This window comes from Lepidochelys kempii, chromosome 8 (assembly GCF_965140265.1).
Source record: "Lepidochelys kempii isolate rLepKem1 chromosome 8, rLepKem1.hap2, whole genome shotgun sequence".
NCBI classification, from domain to species: domain Eukaryota; kingdom Metazoa; phylum Chordata; order Testudines; family Cheloniidae; genus Lepidochelys; species Lepidochelys kempii.
This window is the reverse complement of record NC_133263.1, coordinates 52702788-52723313: the sequence shown is the minus strand read 5'-3', so window position 1 is coordinate 52723313 and position 20526 is coordinate 52702788. Positions and strand designations below refer to the sequence as shown.

The window sequence follows — 20526 nt, the reverse complement described above, 5'->3', positions numbered from 1 at the left end:
ACATGACCAATTGGATCAGACAGGCAACAATGAGTGACCAAAAAGGTGACTACAGCTTGTAATTCTCTTAAAAAGGAACAAGAGTGAACTACTACTGACAGTGGGAGACACCTTGAAGAACAATGTTTACAAATGAGGCTGAAAGCGACCAGAGACAAAAATCCCAGGAAGGTACAAGGTAAGACTTCTAGCTCTATAACAGATTTCAATATAGAAAGTCAGACAGAACCTGTCAGTCCACAGCAATAAGCGCTCCACTGAGTCTGAAGAAATGAGAAGACGACCCCAGATAAAGAGGCTACATTAACAAGGAACTGAGGAAATACAACACAGTCAAGGGTCATCCCTAGATAATTTTGAAAAACTTTGAAAATGTCTGGCCCTGCCAATGGATGACTGGAAGGAACAACTGACACATTACATGCCACCTTACCCTTTAAAAGAAATAAGGATCTGAAGTCTGACTGAGATCTAGAACCATGACAATAAAAGTAATAATTAGACAATTTTTTTAAAGAGTGTAAGAAGACTCAATATTCAGTGACATCTTTCCAAAACCTCCAGAAAGATGACACGATTTAAAGGCAAGAAGAACACAAAAAGCAGTTTCTTGGACAGGTTTGCTAATGAATCCAAGTACCCCTTCTAAACCCAAACAGTCAGAAGCTGTCCTTAAAGAGCTTTGGGTAAGGTAAAACCAAGATTAAAGTTGACAGAGGAACAAACTTTGAAGGTTAAAGAAACCAGAACTTTATTTAAACTTCCAAGACCTATAATCATCCTGCCATTCTGGGTCATTTGAGACTAAGGGCCCTAGAAACTCCTTAGGTTGATGGACCTCTGTCCTGAAGCCAACCTAGGGATTTATATAGCCCACATTATTGTAGTAGTATCTTAGTATCTGAAATGGCTCTTCCTGTCACTTCAGTGTGAAGCAGACCCCCATGTAGACCCACTTCCATAGAGCAGTGAAAACAAATTTTTAAATAGCTGTCTTCAGAGAGATATATACGTAAGGCCTTTCTGTGAGAAAATTACTCCAGTTTGAAGTGAGAAAGACTACTTTCTGTAGAGGCAGGCTAGACTGCAGAGCACAACACTGGAAGCAGGAAACAAACCAAGGCCCCAATCTTGCTCTCAGTGAAATCAATGGTAAAACTCCCAATGAAGTCTATCCTGCACGTTCTAAGGCCAAGGAACACATCAAAATTCTTTCAATATTATTGGTTATTGTTGCCTGAAAAAGAAGGAAAAAACAACTCAATAGTATGGACTGATGATCTCTTAGAAAAAATAAGTAACTTATGCAAAAAGTGGTTACATAATACATGAGAATTTTCTTTAAAAAGCAAAATTAGACTGGGAGTGGGAGTATTTAAAAGAAAAGTGCTTTGAAAAAAGAGCAGTACAAGGAAATAAAGTGATTTTAAGAGGACTGTGTTTTAAAGAAGCCTGAAAAGAAGCCTCCACAGTCAACAAGATCTCTCATTAGTCAGCACCTCTTTTTCCCTCAAAGCCCATGAATTTAAATATATTCTACCAATAGCTCAACAATCACCACAAGGTTTTGAAGAAATTCTTGTTATGGAGGATGAAAAGGCAAAATTAGAACATGAACATTAAAATGTGACCAAGATTTATATTGGAAGTTATAAGAACTATTCTTAGTACCCTTCAGAATAACTGAAGTCAACCCTTAACAAATGATCCAGCAGGCAGGTCACTACACGAAAGATCCATCCTGCTCTTCATCAATGACTGAAGAGTTGGGATGAGAAAACTAATTCCCTCTCTCCTCTACCCCACACCCACAGATACCAACCTTCTCCTGTTGCGGAGCTCAACAGTTCTGAATGAGAGGCTCTTCCTCTTTCACTTCCCAAAGTCCTCCGTTACTTACAGGACTGGTTCCTTTACTGTTGAGATGAAGGCCACCCAATTATACAGGGCCCCTCTTCCCATAAAAGGTGACCCAATGCCCCATGAAACCAAAACCTTCTAATTTACACCACTTCGCTAGCCAATAGGTCACCTCCAGTATCTTCTGTGAATGGTAAATCTATCATGTACCACCACAAGGATGTCCAAAAGGGTAAATGGCAAAATTTGAAACCTGGACTCTCAGGTCTCCAACCTGGACTGCTACCACTTGAGCTGCATGAGTAACTACACATGCCTGTCACAATATGTGATATACCACATCCAGTTAACTAAATGCCTAAATAACAACTATGTGGGTGAAACCAGACAATCACTATGCTCTTGAATGAACTCACACAGAAAAATGATAAAAGACAAGAAACCCTATCACCTGTGGGTGAACACTTTTCATAAGGCGATCATTCTGTCTGACCTATCAGTGATCATCCTCAAAGGAAACCTGCACAAAACTTTCAAAAGACAAACCTGGGAGCTTAAATTCATAACTTTGCTAAACACTAAAAATCATGGACTGAACAGACACATTATTGCAATAAACCATAAATCCAATCTGTAACCCACTAACCCCATCTTTTTGTTCTATGACTGCAGAGATGTTACCGGGCCATTCTATCTTGAATGGTCCCTTGGAATATGTGCTAGCTGCTCATGCTAAACAATTGTTCCACCTTGCACTTAGCTGTGACACTTGGAGAATCTTTACAAGACAAGAAGAGCTCTGTGTGGCTCGAAAGCTGTCTCTATCACAAACAGAAGTTGGTCCAATAAAAGATATTACCTCATCCACCTTGTCTCTCTAATATCCTGGGACTGACATGGCTACAACTATACTACATATAAACTTACCCCATAGAATTTGTCTCAATGCCCCCCAAAAGTTGTAAGAAAGGAGTGGCTCATCAAGCTGCTCTAGTGGTCCAGACCTTTCGATTCCCCTTGCTTTAGAGAAAGCTACGTATGTCTGCTTTAAACTAAGTGCTGGAAAGGCGATGGGTGGAAGAGGGAACCTACATGTTAGTGGAGTGTGTGACAGCATAGAAACATAAGCAGTGTGGAAATTCTAGAGCAACGGTCTCCAACCTTTTTAAGCACAAGATCACTTTTTAAATTTAAGTGCAATGCAGGATCTACCCCAAAGAAAATGTAGAAATAACAGTAATCACACACACCCAAACACCCTTGCCCCCCTCCGAGGCCATGCTCCTGCCCCACCCTTCTCCAAGGCCCCGCCCTGCTTACTCCATCCCCCTTCCTCTGACACTCGCTCTCCCCAACCCTCACTCACTTTCACCAGGCTGGGATAGGGGTTGGAATGCGGGAGCAGGTGCAGGCTCTAGGCTGGGGCCGAGGGGTTTGGAGTGTGGGATGGGCTCCAGGCTGGGCCTAGGGCAGGGAGTTAGGGTACAGGAGGGGGTTCAGGGTGCGGGCTCTGGGAGGGAGTTTGGGTGCAGGAGGGGGCTCAGGGCTGGGGCACGAGGTGGGGGTGCTGGCTCTTGGAGGGGGCCAGTGCGCAGAGACCCCCCCATCCCCCCAGGAGCTACTGCTGGACATGCCAGCCGCTTCCGGGAGTGGCGCAGGACCAGGGCAGGCAGGGAGCCTGCCTTAGCCCCGCTGGACTGTTAGTAGCCGATCTCCCGGTTTGGCTGCAAGAAGGTTGGCAACCCTAGATTGTAACTGAGATTGACTGACACAGGCGCCGCAATCAACCAGTTGATCGCGATCTACCAGTTGGTGACCATTGTTCTAGAGAGAACTAAATTTAATATCAAGAGGCACAAGAATCAGGCAAGCTAAGTTCCAGAACTCTGCTTCTGGAATGGAGACTGGGGAAACCATTCATGCCGACAGCTGCTTTCTGTATCAAATGATTCAGGTTGCAAGGCATAATGTTGCCCTACATTAGAAATCTCGTCCAGTGATGAAGAGACATGAACCAGCTGAAAACTCCTATATTAGAAAAGTGGAAAGGAAATGTTTATGAAAAGAGCCTTCCATCCTTTCTGAAGGCAATTTTGAGAGTATATGAAACCTCCATCTCAAGATCGTAGCCCAAACAGCAACATACTGGAACCTACTGGACAGTAATTATGGCCAAAAAGTACTTCTAGCCAATGCACCTTTTCTTGAGGAGATAAAATAAAAAGTTCTATGTAACTAACTGAATTTATTATTCACCTATGAGCCCCAGTTGTGGACCAGTCATAGTAGCACCTATAAGCGCTAGTTATGGACCAGGACTTAACTGTGGTAGGTGCTATACAAACACCAAACGTTTTACATTCTACATTTCACTACTCTGTAACAATGCAGTGTAATGTTGAACTCCATATGTTCCCAAAGCTTTTAACAGAGAATTTAAAAAATATTCTTCAAAATTGTTGCTTGCAACATGCATTCAGAGAAAAAGTCAAGTGGATTGAGCTGAACCAAGGCAATACAAAAGAACAAAACTGTAAATATACATTGACACTGTCTTAAATTTCTGACTTCTTGCAGTCTTCCACTGCAGACAATCACTACTGGTTAAGAACACAGCCACAACAGGAGTATAAAGGTCTACTTCTCCTCCCCAGCTCCTAGCTTCTACAAACAGGGGCATGGTACGCTCTGCTCTACTCCGCCTTGTGAATAGCTCCACTGCCTGCCTCTGCTATTCAATTACAGTAGAAGCTCAAAGTTATGAACTGACCAGTCAACCACACACCTCATTTGAAACTGGAAGTATGCAATCAGGCAGCAGAAGAGATGGGGGGGAAAAAAAGGGCAAATATGGTACAGTACTGAGTTAAACATAAACTACTAAAAAATAAAGGGAAAGTTTAAAAAAAGATTTGACAAGGTAAGGAAACTGTTTCTACGCTAGTTTCATTTCAATTAAGATGGTTAAAAGCAGCATTTTTCTTCTGCATTGTAAAGTTTCAAAGGTATATTAAGTCAATGTTCAGTTGTAAACTTTTGAAAGAACAACCATAATGTTTTGTTCAGAGTTATGAACAACTTCCATTCCCAAGGTGTTCGTAACCCTGCGGTTCTACTGTATATGATTCTTGTCGGTTTCATTTCTGCACACAGAGATCTGAACAGCAGTGCAACTAGCCAGTCTTGTTAATCTCATGCTGTTGTTGTTTGAGAAAGATATGAGGGGATCGCGAATACTGGAGCAGTCTACAGATTCAGAAAGACAATACTGCATCATTTCCCATTTGACCATAAGGGCCTGAAAAACATTAAATGGCTTTTCAAGCCCTATTTACAATGATGTTGATGCACACTGCATTTTGTTTTGGACCATGGAGATAGACATCATGACATCTTTCCATTGTTTCAACTCATGTAATGCAAGCAGAAAACCTAAACATACCCTCTTGTGTAGTTCAATACCCTGCCTGCTCAACATGACAAAGACAGGTAGAAAGAAGTACAACATTGCATCTATATGCCTGCAAACCATAACACAGTGGGTATGTCTATTTTTAAGCTTACCACCCTTGACAGTGTCAACTGAACTCGTATATTTATTGACATGAACAATGATTTGGACAGGATAGTACATAAAATAGCTTTACACACAAACAGCTCAAAGTTCATTTGAATATACTTTTATATATCAACATAACCGGTTATCTCAAAATTTCAGTAATATCAGAAAAATATGCATTCTAAAAATAACACTATGAAGTGACTGCTGAGGAAAGACAACAGGAAATTCTTTATATTCAACTGGCTTTAGATCCATCAGTATTATACCCAAATGCACAAAACTTAAACTAAAGATGGAATTTAACTTGGAAAATTGGGACTCATTTTCAGTACATAGGTACAGGAGCAAAAGTGTGCCAAACACCACAACCTATTTTGTGCACACTTTATCAGATGTACAAGCAAATCCACAATTTACGCATGCACACATGATAAAAATCGCACTACTCTAGCCATTTGGGTATGCAATCAAGAATTTGCATATAAATATCAATTACTGCAAGAGCAAAATAGATACACATTTGCGCACACACAAATTCACATCTAAAAACTTACTGAAAATCAAGTCAGTATTGGCTAAGTGGGAAGGTGGCTGGCTACCTTGCTGGTCAATTTCTTAAGCTGTTATAATCAATGACAAACAAAATTTCCTTCAAAATTCTAGTCAAATACTTATGCTACAAACTAAGGTGGTAGACTGAAAGAACAGGGTGTAAAAGGCAGGAAGGAACACTTACTAGAAAAGTCTAAGGATACAGCTACTCTCTGAAAAACCCACTGTTCTACCTTTGATCAGCACATATTTCAAACAACCCATTTAAAGGGTCATCACCTATTTAGCTGTAAACCTGTTAATATCAGATAAATTGCTTTTAAATCCTAAATTACTGTGCTACTATTAGAGAGATGTGTAATTTAAATTCTTGAAGTCACATGTATAATTATGTTATATTATGCACTACTGTTAATGACCCAACTGTAAATATTTAACTGAACCAAATCAGTTTAAAAGTGCATCTTTTATTCTCGTGTTTCTCAAAAATTAATGTAATGTTATGAGACATCACAAAAAGCCCTAACAGCAGCAAATCTTTGTAAGCTCTTTATATAATAAAGATGTTTATGGATAGCCCAATTCTCTTAACTTTTTTCCTGTGGCAGGCACTTTTCATAATCCTTCTTCTAACCAAGAATTCAGAATGACAAAACAGATCAGACCACTGGTCCATTTAGCACAGTAGCCTGTCTCCAACAGTAGCAAGTAACAGACACTTCCAAGAAGATGTAAAACTTCCTAATGGACAACTATGTAATAAGCACAAGGTCCTGCAATTCTGCTAAGTTCTTTGCCTCAATCATGTATGTAAGCAGAGTTCCGCATATTCGTTGTATCCAGGGTTAAAAAAAAGTGCTTCCTTTATCACTTACATTAAAAATAAAAGGTAATAATAAATTTATGTCCCCTGCTCTTGTATTATGAAAAGTAGGAGCTCCTAACCAGCCTCTATATACTATTCATGCAAGCTCTTAGTCCTCTCCATGCCAAACTAAAAATTCCTAACTCTTTTCAGCTCTCTTCATATGGAAATCTTCCATACCTCTAATCCATTTTCACTGCCTCAGCTGCCACCAGCACAGAAACAACCGGATCTGCATAAAATCCGCATACCATTTCCCAAAGAGCCACATTAAAGAGCCACTTGTGGCTCACGAGCCTCAATCTGAGTACCACTGATCTAACCTAAATCTCCCTTGCTGCAATTTAAGCCCATTAATTCTTGTCCTAGCTTCAGTGGACATGGAGAACAACCTCAGCAACAGGTTACAGGGTTTATTACAGGACTGGGTGAGTGGGGTTCTGTGGCCTGCAACGTGCAGGAGGTCAGAGAAGACCAGTGTTTTTCAAACTTTTGTATTGGTGACTCCTTGGTGACACAGCAAACCTATGAGTGCAACCCCCCTTATAAATTAAAAACACTTTTTTGTATTTAACACTATTATAAATGCTGGAGGCAAAGTGGAATTTGGGGGTGGAGGCTGACAGCTCGCAACCCCCGCACATGTAATAACCTTGTGACCCCCTGCGGGGTCACAACCCCCAGTTTGAGAACCCCTGGACTAGACAATTTTGATGGTCCCTTCTGGTCTTAAAGTCTATGAGAAACAAATATACAAAGGATGAGAAGAAGTAAGAAAGCCAAACTAAGTAGATTTCATCCACTGAAGTCCCCCACCAACCAGAGATAGCTTAGTTGAGGGAAAACTTACACAGACAACATGCCTTCTCTGGCATAGCCTTGAAGAAAGTTAAGGCTCAAACTGGCTCGCTTAGTGTGGCTCCTGTGCATCAGAATCTAAGGTTTCATTTTTAAAAATAAATTCTCTGAGAAAGACTGATCAGCTGAGGAATGATCATCAAAGGAAGATCTGCATAATCAATGGGTGTCTCATTTTTTCACCTGAAGTTTGCAGAGCTTGGTCTGTAGGCAAAGTATCTGAGAATGACACTAACTTTTCTTTTCCCAATTCAATCCAACAAAAAGGTGGAGAAAGAAAAGCTATGGATAACTCACTCAAGAATGGTGGCCCAGGTAAAGTACCACCTAGCAATAGCTAACACTGGAACCACAGTGGTTCTACAAGCTAAGTTATCTCTCTCACACACACACAGCTAAACACAATTAAAATACCTTAAAATTATTTACCAAAGGTTGCATGAAGAGGAACATTTGATGTGGTCCAATTCAGGCACAAACTTAATATTCCTACACCCGCCAAGTATGATAAGAAGTAGAAACTGAAAAGGGAAGTGCAGAGTCAATAACTTATAACCTCGGGCCTCGAACATTCAGTGCTACGAAGTACGGCCCACATTGCCTCCAACAGACATACCTGTAAGGAGATTCTAGAACCTTGCCAAGCAAGGTGCCTGGATTCCAAGTGAAGGAATACACAGAGACCCTTGAAGAAAAATTACTGTTTATTCATACCCAATGCGTGAGGAAGAGTTGTTGTAATAATGGCCTAATTGTAAGCTCATGTATAAACAATGAGTGAAAGTTCATAAATTGTAACAATGTCCTGTTATATAAAATTGTTTAAGGAAGATGTAAGGAGGAGACAGAAAGACAATTAATTAGATGTAAGGAGGAGACAGAAAGACTGAATTAAACAGAAAGGGCTTTACTGATCCCATTCAAGGACTGTGTTAAGATTATAACTGGTAAACCAGAGATGAAGAGGACCGGAAATGAATGAACCAAAAATTGTGTTGGAAATTGGACCTATTGGTGGACAAAATAATTAGAAGATGGACTATTCCACCCTACACTCCCTTACAGAAAAAATACTTTTGGGAAAAATTAGCAGAAGCAGCTGCTCTCTGCCAGCCACCATTGCAGTGAGCATTATCATCATGGCTGTCAGACCTACTGTCTCCTGGGACCCCCAGAACTTCTTCATCCCGATCCTCAAAGATGTACTGACCAGACGGGGCCAGAGAGTGAGCCAGATAACATCACCAGATCCAGCTAAATCCCAAATATCATCTGGGATGTAAGACTTTGTCCCCCACAGATCCCTCCAATTATGTCTCTCTCCTTTTCCCTTACATCAACCTTAGCTGACCAAGACTGCGTATTCTGCACACTGCTGTGTGATCAGAGAGGCAGCTAAATGCAATGCACTAAAAACTCCAATGCTGGTACAAGTATGCCAGGTCTCAGGCCATGTCTATCTTACCACTGATAGATTTTGCTACGATCGACGCAATTGGGGTTGATTTAGTGCAGAGGTGGTCAAACTACATCAGGGCTTTGGATCTGGCCCGTGGAACTGCCACCCCCATGGCGCCACAGGCCCCACACCGCTCCCAGAAGCAGCCAGCACCACGTCCCTGTGGCTCCTGGGGGGATAGCACACTGCCCTCACCTGCAGGCACTGCCCCCCACAGCTCCCATTGCCTGGGAACTGCAGCCAGTGGGAGCTTCGTGGGAGGAACCCGCAGGCAAGGACAGCGCGCGGAGCCCTCTGCCTCTCCCTCCCCCAGGGGCCTTGGGGACATGGTGCCGGCCACTTCCGGGAACGGTGCAGGGCCAGGGCAGGCAGGGAGCCTGTCTTAGTGCCACTACACGTCGCTGCCACCCCTGAGCCACTCAAGGTAAGCCCACACCCTCCTGCACCCCAATCCCCTGCCCTGAGCCCCTTGCCGCACCCCACACCCCTCCTGCACCCCAACCCCCTGCCCTGAGCCCCCAACCCCTGCCCTGAGCCCCTTCTCACACTCCGCAACCTCCCTGCACCCCGCACCCCCTCCTACACCCCAACCCCCTGCCAAGCCCACTCGTACAGCCAGCGCCCCTCCTGCGCCCCAACCCCTTGCCCTGAGCCACACCGCATCACCTCCCACACCCCCTCCCGTATCCCAACCCCCTGCCCCAGCCCTACATTCATGGCCCTGCATGCAATTTCCCCACCCAGATGTGGCCTTTGGGCCAAAAAGTTTGCCCACCCCTGATTTAGTGGGTCTAGTGAAAACCGATGTTTCCTCTAAGCCATGCAGCTGCCTATTAAGCCCTCCGCAGAGGCTCAGGGCTGTGGCGGGAAGAGATGCTTGTCCCCCAGTGCGGACCTGCCGAGCCCGAGGGAGAGGCGCCCCTCCCCACTGGCCCCAGCATGAACCTGCCATGGCTGGGGGAGAGGAGCCCCTCCGCACCGGCCCCAGCATGGACCTGCCCTGGACTTGCCGTGGCCAGGGAAGAGGAACCCCTCCCTCGGCCGGGCCCAGGCCTACTGGAGCTGCCACAGCCAGAGAGGCGCGTTTCCCCCTGCCCCGAGCTGCTGTGGCAAGAGAGGGCTAAGGAGAATCCTTTCTCCCACTGAAGCCCTGGGGCAGCCCGCACCCAAACCCCTCATTCCCAGCCCCACCCCAGAACCCACACCCCCAGCCAGAGCCCTCACCCCCCCGCACCCTAACCCTCTGCCCCAGCCCTGAGCCCCCTCCCACACTCTGAACGCCTCAGCACCACCCCCACCACATTAATTCATTCCGCACATGGATGTAAAAAATTAGAGGGAACACTGAAGACTCACTAAAGCGACTGCAGAGCACTCTCTGGTCAACTGCGGTACTCCACTGGAACAAGAGGAGTAATGTAAGTTGACAGGAGAGTGTCTCCCATCAATATAGCGCAATGTAGACACCGAATTAAGTTGACCTAAGCTACACAGACTCCAGCTATATTATTCACGTAGCTGGAGTAGTGTAACTTAAATCAACTTACCCTGGTAGCGTAGACAAGGCCTCAGAGTGGCTGACAAGACAGTGTGCTGTGCCTGTGTTTTTCCAGCAGTGAGGATACAAGTGAGACCTTTAGGCTAGTGTCTGCATCCTAGCTATGGAAAGAAAAAGCCACTTTTATCTACAATAAAGAACCTAGAAATCCTCCCAAGACCTGAGCATACAGTTTCTGGCATTACAAATCATCTTCCTCCACTCATTAGAAACGTTGACATTTGCTGGATTTTCATTCATGAGAGTTGTCTGTATCTATTTAAAAGGAACATAAATTTTAAAAAGGAATCAGACTTCTGTCTGATTGATTTTTACCTACTATTGTTACATGTAAAATGTAATATTAATAATTGAAAATTAGAGAAAAAAACTTCAATTTTTGCCATTTGTTTACTTTTTGTATTTTATAGCACTTTGGTTGAAATTTTGGACCCCCTGAAATCAATGGAAATTTTGCCATTGACTTACATGGGATCAGGATTTCACCCTCTGTTATTAGTCAGTTTCAATCGACCTGGTATAGTCAATTAGCTAAATTTAGAGACTAACAAATTTATCTGAGCATAAGCTTTCCTAAGCTACAGCTCACTTCATCAGATGCATTCAGTGGAAAATACAGCGGGGAGATTTATATACACAGAGAACATGAAACAATGGGTGTTACCATACACACTGTAACGAGAGTGATCAGGTAAGGTGAGCTATTACCAGCAGGACAGCGGAGGGGACGGGATGGACCTTTTGTAGTGATAATCAAGGTGGGCCATTTCCAGCAGTTGACAAGAACATCTGAGGAACAGCAGGTGGGGGGGGGGGAAATAACCATGGGAAAATAGCTTTACTTTGTGTAATGACCCATCCACTCCCAGTCTTTATTCAAGCCTAAGTTAATTATATTGTGTAGATCCCTGATGATGCGTTGGAGAGGTTTTAGTTGGGGGCTGAAGGTGATGGCTAGTGGCGTTCTGTTATTTTCTTTGTTGAGCCTGTCCCGTAGAAGGTAACTTCTGGGTACTCGTCTGGCTCTGTCAATCTGTTTCTTCACTTCAGCAGGTGGGTATCGTAGTTGTAAGAATGCTTGATAGAGATCTTGTAGGTGTTTGTCTCTGTCTGAGGGGTTGGAGCAAATGCGGTTGTATCATAGAGCTTGGCTGTAGACAATGAACATCATCAAGGATCTACAACCGATCCTGAAGGATGACCCATCACTCTCACAGATCTTGGGACACAGGCCAGTCCTTGCTTACAGACAGCCCCCCATCCTGAAGCAAATATTCACCAGCAACCACATACCACACAACAGAACCACTAACCCAGGAACCTATCCTTGCAACAAAGCCCGTTGCCAACTGTGTCCACATATGTATTCAGGGGACACCATCACAGGGCCTAATCACATCAGCCACACTATCAGAGGCTCGTTCACCTGCACATCTGCCAATGTGGTATATGCCATCATGTGCCAGCAATGCCCCTCTGCCACGTACACTGGCCAAACTGGACAGTCTCTACGTAAAAGAATAATAGCTCACCTTACCTGATCACTCTTGTTACAGTGTGTATGGTAACACCCATTGTTTCTTGTTCTCTGTGTATATAAATCGCCCCACTGTACTTTCCACTGAATGCATCCGATGAAGTGAGCTGTAGCTCACGAAAGCTTATGCTCAAATAAACTGGTTAGTCTCTAAGGTGCCACAAGTACTTAAGAAACTTAAGTAAACTTGTTTCCCATTTTGTTTGTGGTTCTTTCACACAAATCTTTCAACCAAATACTGTACCTGATTCTTACTCACTTAACTAGTCATACTAGACCAGGGGTCGGCAACCTTTCAGAAGTGGTGTGCTGAGTCTTCATTTATTCACTCTAATTTAAGGTTTCGCGTGCCAGTAATACATTTTAACATTTTTAGAAGGTCTCTTTCTATAAGTCTTAAATAAATAACTAAACTATTGTTTATGTAAAGTAAATAAGGTTTTTAAAATGTTTAAGAAGCTTCATTTAAAATTAAATTAAAATGCAGAGCCCCCCGGACCAGTGCCCAGGACCCGGGCAATGTGAGTGCCACTGAAAATCAGTTCGCATGCTGCCTTTGGCACACATGCCATAGGTTGCCTACCCCTACACTAGACAGAAGTCCCAGGGCAGCGCTTTAACGTTGGTAGTGAAGACATACCCTCACAGACAGGGAAGTAAGCTATACCAGTATAAATGAACCCACATTAGGAGTTGTACTAGTATAATGATATTTTTTAAAAGAAGTATCACAGCCCAAAATGACAGTCATACCAGTACAAATCTGTGTAAAGATTGGGCCACAAACAAACAGCTTAACCAAAATTTGTAAAATGCTTGCTTTGTTATGAGTGGATGCAAGGTATACATACAGATATTATACATTGAAAGCATTCCAACACTTTTGTAGACAAGTGAGGATAAGGCTATGAAAGTCAATACATCAGCGGGTTTAGCCACCAAATTTACGTTTGGAATTTTAAAACAAGGTTTTACAAGCCTAATGTTAACACAAGGGGGGGGTTGAGTTTTTTAAATAGATACATTTAAAATGCAAAGTGGCTGTGAACATTCAACAGCTTTCACCACCCAGATGTCATGCCCGAGCACGAGAAACAGAAAGGAAAGAGAGGAAGAGAGGTGATCGAGGCTAACGCAGTTTCATTTCCCAAGCAGAGCAGAAGCAACGAGTAGCCAGCCTCCAGGCACAGCTGAGCGGGGCAGCTGGGTCAGGCTTCGCTAACGGCAGGGCTATCAGCACGGCAGAAAGCGCCGCTGGCTAGTGCAGGGCACAGCCCTAGGGGAAGGTCTCTTTAAACAGGGAGTGACAGCACGGCCCGGAGCCAGGGCTGCCCAGCGCTATGGAGACCCGGGGGCGGAGATCCAGTGGGTCTGGCAGCCAGTCACGGCCCGGACACCGGCCCTACGGCGGACGGAGCCCCGGAGCCCGACCCCAAGGCGTCCCGACTCCGGGGCTCCACCTCGCCCCCAAACGGCCAGGAACCGAGGTGGCCGCAAGGCAGGGCAGGGCCCGGCTGAGGACAGGCCGCTGCCAGCCGCTCTCCCCCTGCAGGCTCCTCACCTGAGAGTCGCCGTCGCCACCGCCTCCGCCTCCCACCCCGGGGGCAGCTCCCAACGCATCCTGTGGGGGCTAGGGGGCCCCTTAGAGTTAGCGGCGGCCCCTCACTTTGCTCCTTCCCGGACGGCTGCGTCCCACCCTGCGCCCGGCCCGGGCTCACAGTCACTTCAAGGGAGCTCGCCGGCCGCCATTACCGGCCAACGACTGACACGGAGCGGCGGCGGCGGCAGCGGCGCGGGGCAGGGCGGGAACAGCCGGCCACGCCTCGCGAGAACGGCCTACTCTCCGACCTTCCACACATGGCGGCGCCGCTAAGACTTCCTGCCCCAAACTATACTTCGGCCATATTGGGTGTGGCACAGCATCCTGCGTCAGCCTCAAGTTGAAATGCCTCAGGGTACAGGCATTTCAACTTTAGATCTGACAGAAGGCGGGCTAGCCTTTAGAGAGGTAACAGCTGAGCAGTGAAGGAGAGGAAAGATTCCCCCCCAAATCGTGCTCCAAGAGTGGCAATGGTTTGAATAGAACCTCAGCCCCGGGCACCAAATATTTCTCCTGCCCTTTGTAAGGGATGTAGGGACGGTTAGCACCCCTACAGCTAAGGCTGAGACATAGAGTTTAGGAGCTGAAGGACATCTATTGCAACTACTAGGTTGGTGCAGAGAGGGCAGAGCTGGGGTGGTGTGTATCTTAACCCTGGAATGGCTGGCTTTCAGGGAGTTAAGTTTAGATGTATTCAGTGTTTTGGAAGGAGACAAGGCAGCACCTACCAAACTTAACGCTCTGTTAAGGAAGTTTTGGGGCAAGGACTCCAAAAGTAGCTCAGGCTCCTAACTTCCATTAAAATCACCAAATAGGGCCTTACCAAATTCACAATCCATTTTGGTCAATTTCACAATCATAGGATTTTAAAATCTGAAATGTCATGGTATTGTAACTATAGGGGTCCTGATGCAAACAGGGGTTATGTGATTAGGGTGGGGGGGCATCACCATATTGCCACCCTTACTTCTGGGGTAATGCTGGGGGGATGCTGCCTTCAGAGCTGGGAAGCTGGCTAGCAGCTACTACTCTCCAGCCACCTAGCTCTGAAGGTAGTACAGAATTAAGGGTGGCAATACTGTAACTCCCTACAATAACCTTGCAAACCCCCCTCCCCCACAACCCACTTTGAGAAACACTGGTCTCCCACATGCAATCATGGTCTTTTGTGTACTTTTACGCTGTACTATACAGATTGAACAGAGGAGACCCAATTTCACCGTCCACTATGTGTTTTTCAAGATTGTGAATTTGGCAGGGGCCTAGCCATGAATCTGGGCTACAGCACCACTTAAATGCAGCCAGCACTGTTGTATAAGGGCAGCAGCTCACCCCCCAGCACAACTCAAATGGGACGATTGCAACCAACACCTCTACTCTTACCCAAATCTTAATGGGGTCTTTGAGTAGTAGAGGGCTAGTCAGTTTTTCAAATAAGAACATTCTCTTAGATTTATTACCCTAAACCTTTCCCCCCCACCATGATTTACTCTTTTTAAAAAAAAAAAAACAAAAAAAAAAACAAAACAATATTTAGGATTACACCCCAGGGTTTTATTTCCTCCTTTTTCCTCTTCCCTTTTCAGTGCAAAAAATCAAACTACGGAAGAAACCAGGAAAATCAAAAAATGAAAATTTTCACAAACTAGAGTTAAAATATTTTCCATTTCAAAAGCAATGTGCAATTTTTTTGAATGAGTGAAAAGTTGTTTTTTTGAACCCCACAGAACAGAAATTACTTCAAAATTTAGTTTATCATTTTTCTCCACCACTTTTTGACCAGCTCTAGTTTTTACATAAATGGCTATCAGAGTGAAAGAACAATTTGCTTTGTAAAGGCCCATCTAAATGTTATACAGACAGAAACCTGCCTGAAACCTCATTCATCTATTTCTGATACCTGAATAAATGGTGGCAGGGTTAATAAACCTGGGGGTCCAGAAAGTCTACATGAGCCAAATCTTTGAACCTACCTCCTTACTTCAGAACAGAGATCATTTTTCCAACTTCATCTACTAATAAAATCATTCTTATAAGAACCACTTTAAAAAAAAAAAGCGGCTAATTTAAGTGACTGTCTCACTGAGACCCAGAACATAAGGTTTAGGTAAATAACAGGAGAAAATTTATAAAAAGTATGAGTACAGATGTTTACACCATTTTTATTTTAATTTCAATTAAAAATTTTTAAAAGAAATTTAAAGTTAATGCTAAGTGAAAAAGAAGTAGGAAACAATCCGCTTAAATGAATACAATGAAAACTGTAGTTAAGTTCTTTCACTTTTAATAAAGTTTCTTTATAAATGCAGGGAAGGGGAAATGTTTAGGGTATCATTTTTATAATACCTCTAATACTTCTGTACCTTGCATGATTTTTCTCCCCCTCTTCATAGAGGATTTTAAAAGCAGGCATGTGATGTCATGCAGCTATAGAAATGTAGGGCTGGAAGGGACCTCAAGGGGTCATCTAGTTCAGCCCCCTGTACTAAGACAACACAGGTAAAGTATTACAGGAACAGTCACTTTCTTCTAAGACTGAAGAAGGAATGTCATTAGAAAAGGAAAAACAGCATTATTCCTAAAGGGCCAATTGTGTACATGCATGCACGTAGGCACATACCCGCTTCACTTAAGGACTTCTACCTACAACTTTATCCACTCCCATCATGCTACTTAAAGAAACAAATATGTCTCCTAATCTGAAAAATGAGACCTCATTTCAAATTCATTCTTGATCAACACAGAGCAGAAAACTCAAGAGTTTTATTTTCAGTTTTAAAAAGTTAATAGTATACTATTCAGCATAATCTCATGTGCAACTCTAATTGGTATTTTTATTGCTTGACACATGGGGACCAAGGTGCATGAGTCCAAAGTTTTTTGCTTTGTTAAGCTTCCTTGATTCTCAGAATAAATTATAGTTGTCATGCAGATGCTAATATTTTCAGGTTGGTTTTTTTAGTTCACCAGAATATTTTAACATGGGCAAAACATTTTTCCCTAGCCTCACTCTGAGATGCAAATTAACCATTTGGCTGAAATTTTCCATGGTTGTCTATAGTGGGCTGAATTTGTTTGGAAAATTTCAGCCCAAACAGCTATGTTTGGCAAAGTTACAAGCAACTGGAATCCAGGGTCTTATAAGATGATGTGTTGGGCAACTTTAATAGACAGTGACACAAGCCCCACCTCTAATACAACATGCAAAAAGCCCCCCACATTATGTTAAAAGAACATTAAGGTTGCAAAGCCAAGCATGCAGTACTTCGGAAGTGTCAGAATTAAAGGCTGCCTATTCAACATTAATGCTGTTCCCTCCTGCATACATAGTATGATAGTCTTTAATTACATGATTGTGTACTGTATTTTCCATGTTTCAGAGTAACAGCTGTGTAATCTGTATTCGCAAAAAGAAAAAGGAGTACGTGTGGCACCTTAGAGACTAACCAATTTATTTGAGCACAAGCTTTTGTGAGCTACAGCTCACTTCATCGGATGCATACTGTGGAAAGTACAGAAGATCTTTTTATACACACAAACTATGAAAAAATGGGTGTTTACCACTACAAAAGGTTTTCTCTCCCCCCATACACATTGTAAGGAGAGAGTGATCACTTTAGATAAGCTATTACCAGCAGGAGAGTGGGGTGGGGGGGAGAGAAAACCTTTTGTAGTGGTAAACACCCATTTTTTTCCATGGTTTGTGTATATAAAAAGGTCTTCTGTACTTTCCACAGTATGCATCCGATGAAGTGAGCTGTAGCTCATGAAAGCTTATGCTCAAATAAATTGGTTAGTCTCTAAGGTGCCACAAGTACTCCTTTTCTTTTTGTGTATTTTCCATATGACCCTGTCTCATTCAGTGCATAGGATGGGCCTCAGGGTGTATGAAATGTTCAACACCAACTGACATATCTATCTTAAAATTTAAAAAAATTTAAAATGATAAGTATCAGTTTTGCCAGAGGAGAAAAAAAGCCCTGCCAACAAATACAAAACAGACATCTCTAGTGGGGAAAAGGAGCATGATCAGTGATTAATTCCCTCTTGACTCCTGAGAGGACCAGGACCTCTTAACTCTTATTATATCCCATATAGTCACCTAGTGTTTGCTTAAATCTATTGCTTACTAGTACTTGACTGGCAGATCTCTTCACCTAGTCATCACTTTCAGTAACATATTACCTCAAATTGTTTTTGAACATAGCGTCTTTTTATTTATTAGCAATTAATTTAGTTCCTCACTCTTCCCTCCCATTCTCCAGACAAGTAGAATGCATTAGAATTTACACTGAATATGAAAATCACTAAGTTAGCTTCTTTATTTTCAATTATATAAAATTAACAAACAAGATCCCCTCCGCCTAAACTTTGCTTCCACATTATTCCCACATTCTCAAAATGTCAGGACTTTTCTACATAACAATGGAATTCAGTTATAACTCTTGCACAAAATCTTAAATCAAATGATCAAAGAATGTGCTGCTTCCAGAGTCAGCTTTCATGTAAAAAAAAATAAATAATTTGAGACAGCATAACACCTCATGAGAAATTAAGGAAATTTAAATTCTCTTGTGAAAACTAAGCTCTTTTCAATTAAATTTGCTAAAATTAGCATTTTAAAGACAAAGTAAATCCTTTACCTGGAAACAGCCATGGCTGACAGAGAAAGGAAGAAACAAGTGCACTCAGTTCCAATATGGCTTTGATGAACTGGTAACAGAACTGGGCAGTGTTATTGAATATATTGCAGCAGTGCAGCCCAAGCGCTTGAAAGCGGTGGACGGGAGAGGAGGACTAAAGATAAAGCAGCACCATCTCATTTTACACTGTGCTGACTTTTGCAGCTTTTAACACCCAAGCTGTGGAAAGTTTTCCACTCCATAGTACCCTTGCACATCCCTTCTAAAAATAGAGAGAGGCAGCTGGCTATTGTGCCTGAAAGAAGACCCAGTAGCTTCCCCCCTTCTCTCTTTGACTGACATGCTTCCTTAAAGCCATCCAGGAATTTTGGAAAGGGTTATCTCCACCTGTTGAACATGGACTGGGGTTGTGCAGGCATTCGGTTATAAATCCAGCTGCCAAAACCCAACACTAAAAACAGGGCACAAGGCAACTGTGAAATGGTGCAGAACTAGTTACAGGAAAATACATACAATGTTTATATTAGAATCTTAAAAGATGAACTAGAAAATTTATATAAAGAAAATGAAAGTTTCCTGTGTATGATCTGGGCTCATAAAACAAAGTAGTAACAGCTGTACTGTAGGGTATTCAGATGTTAGCTCCCCATTTGTATTATATATTGCACACACTGATCACCATACAAAATAGAGCTTCCCAGTCATCTACATACTTTGGTACAAAATTTGATTATGTTTGTGTGCGCACGCATACGTGTATCAGTTTGTGGCACCAAGAGCAGGCTTTCTTTTCTGTAATACACTGCCAATTAACTATGTCCCAGATGGTGTACAACAACAACATATAAAAAGCAGTGTATTTACTAATTATAACATTTACCTATATATCTCAACATGTATGCACATCTGCACTTGTGTACCAAATTGAGATTCTACCCAGTACCTGCTTGTCAACACACAGAAAGTTACAAAGTAAGGATTCCATATTCCCGGATATACACATTTTTATTTGTAGGAAAAAAAATGTGGAAAAAAAGTCAGCCTTTTACACTAACCTGCCAAAATTCTTCTTTGCCCATTGTAGCAGCAGAGAACATCACTGACAACTCAGAGCAGAATGTGAAAGACAAAACGTATTGATTGGTTGTGCATTGTTTTAAGTGCTTGTGATGTCATAAACCACTGAAGGGGAGAGCTGTATTCTCAAACTCAGGGCTCACAGGTGGGACAAGCAGGAACTGCTGCAGAGCCCCCTGCTGGGAGGACAGGACCTCCACTGCAAGGAGGATCAGGATCAGGTTGTCCACAGGATCAGGAGGGCAGGATCCATCACTGTCACCATATAGTTCCAGTCATCTTCCCAGAGTGAGAGGAATGGTTTGAACTGTCCCTACCGAGGAAAGGAACTCAGACAAGGTCCCAGGTCAAGAAGTTCAGGGATGAGTAACTGGAAGTGGTAGCTAACCAGACTGGATGAAATGGTGGAGAGAGCAACAAACAGGGAGATGGGTTGGAGTCTCTAGTTGGATGCGCTATCCTGAACAATTTACTATGTACGGCCAGTATTACATGCATTTCACCTTTAGGCACCATGCACTGACTTGCCCATGCTTCTTGTTCTCATAATGCTACAATTTTCCTGTCCTAGTATTTTTATCTGTAATACTGCACTTTAGACATGGAAAACCATCAATCTTCAGTTCTATCATTGGGTATGTGTTCAGTCTATGTTTGAGTTTGCAGCTTCTTACTGTGTGTACTGTACTCTTTGGTGTGGGGGGTTTCGTCACTATTAAACACAAATCAATTGCCCTGATTATTTGTCTGTAACATATGTAACTATGTTCCCTCTAAGTGTACTCTAGACTACGGTTCCTCTCTTTCAGAGTTTTTGCCCTGATAACTGACTCGTATTCCTCCTAACTGACTCCACTGGACCCTGGCTGCTAATAGCCACAGTATTTATACAAAAAGAAAAGGAGTACTTGTGGCACCTTAGAGACTAACAAATTTGAGCATAAGCTTTCGTGAG

General features: G+C 43.0%; 1 protein-coding gene across 11 annotated transcripts in view; it reads right to left on the bottom strand.

Moving 5' to 3' along the window:
- The window catches only part of CEP350 (centrosomal protein 350), a 141300-nt gene extending 127231 nt beyond the window's left edge, over window positions 1-14069 (bottom strand). For 9 of the 11 annotated variants that reach the window (XM_073356555.1, XM_073356564.1, XM_073356565.1 and 6 more), the window contains exon 1: window positions 13813-14068. The gene's annotated coding sequence lies outside the window, so the exon portion shown is untranslated. Of the gene's footprint in view, window positions 1-13812 lie in introns of all 11 variants that reach the window. The other 2 variants (XM_073356563.1, XM_073356556.1) reach the window with 2 other exon arrangements.
- Between the last annotated feature and the right edge of the window lie 6457 nt (window positions 14070-20526).